Consider the following 1,603-nt stretch of genomic DNA (forward strand, 5'->3'; position numbering starts at 1 on the left):
GCGTCGCGGGAGGAGAAGAAAGGAGAAGAAGGGAGGAGAGGAAGGAAGGAGAAGAAAAGAACAAAAAGAAAAGGAAAGAAAAAGAAGAAAAGGAAAGAAAAGAAAAAAAAAGAAAGAAAAAAGAAGAAGAAAAGAATAAATAAATAAATAAATATGTATATAAATGAATAAATGAATAAAAAATAAATAAGATAATAAATAAATATATTTTAATGAATAAAATAAAATAATAAAATAAATAAATAAATGCATAAATAAATATGTATATAAATGAATGAATGAATGAATAAATAAATAAGATAATAAATAAATATATTTCAATGAATCAAATCATAAGTAAATAAATATAAATACAAATGAACAAATGAATAAATATATAAGCAAATAATGAGTGAGTGGTAAATAATCTGATCTTTATGGTATTGATAAGTACCGTGAATTTGTCACCATGGCAATTAGTTAAGTAAAAAAGATAATTTGTTAAAGGGATAAATAGTCATCAGAAGGATGCAAAATTAATTTACACTAATAATTATAATATTTTATAAATTTATTGTTGTATTATACTACAAATATAATATTATATTATATTATATCATAATATATTAATATGCTATGTTAAATAATTTAATATTATATTAAATTATTATCCTATAGTACATAATATTATAGTACTATATTATAATAATATTATATTACATTACAGTAATATTATACTATATTATATATTTATGTATTAATATATATTATATTTTATTATGCTCTGTTTCATAATACTCTGCAATATCCTTTATGGTAATTTTGTCATATAAAAGTACTTTCTAAATTTGTTTACCAAACAAATGTTAAAGTGCCACAACATTTTAGAAATATAGTTACCAAACAGCAAATAGCTTTTTATAAAAGTACTATTTTAGAAGGCTCTACTTGCAAAAGCTCTACTACCAACAACTCTTCCAAACGGAGCCTAAATCATCGTCAGGATAGTTATTAGCACACTTGGTTGGTATCCTTTCTCTAAAGGCTTACTTTTGGAGAAGGTCCAGAGTTCAAAGTGATGCCATATTGCCACTATATTACTCAAGAAAACTAAAGACACTAAACTATTATCAAATTAATTCTGACTTAATTATTTAAAGTTGGTTTCCTTGAGTGTCAAACTATGGAGAGGTAAGGGCTTTAATTGTGAGAGGCTATATAATTTTTTAACTCCTGGGTGGGAACTTTCTCTGCCTTAAATAGCTAGTCAATGCTATTTTTTAAATGTTGAATGAACTGTCCAAAGTCAAATCTTAAGGCTCCTTTCACAGAAAAACAAAGCTATACCCATCGTACTTAAACAATAGTTTACATTCATGTGCTTGTTCGTTGAAGCAATCATATATTAGTAAAAATATTACTATAGCAAAATAATAAATATGGACAATGAATAGAAGCTAGATAGAGAGATCATGGAGGTGTCTGGTATAACGCATGTACATGCAAAGATGACGTGTGCTGAGAGTATGCCTTTATCCACATTTTATTCCCTCTTTATCTGGCATCAAAACTGGAACTAGAATAAGTTGGTGGTGTGGATATAAGAAATTAATCAGCCAATTCC

The sequence above is a fragment of the Phoenix dactylifera genome, unplaced genomic scaffold (genome assembly GCF_009389715.1).
Source record: "Phoenix dactylifera cultivar Barhee BC4 unplaced genomic scaffold, palm_55x_up_171113_PBpolish2nd_filt_p 001859F, whole genome shotgun sequence".
NCBI lineage: Eukaryota > Viridiplantae > Streptophyta > Magnoliopsida > Arecales > Arecaceae > Phoenix > Phoenix dactylifera.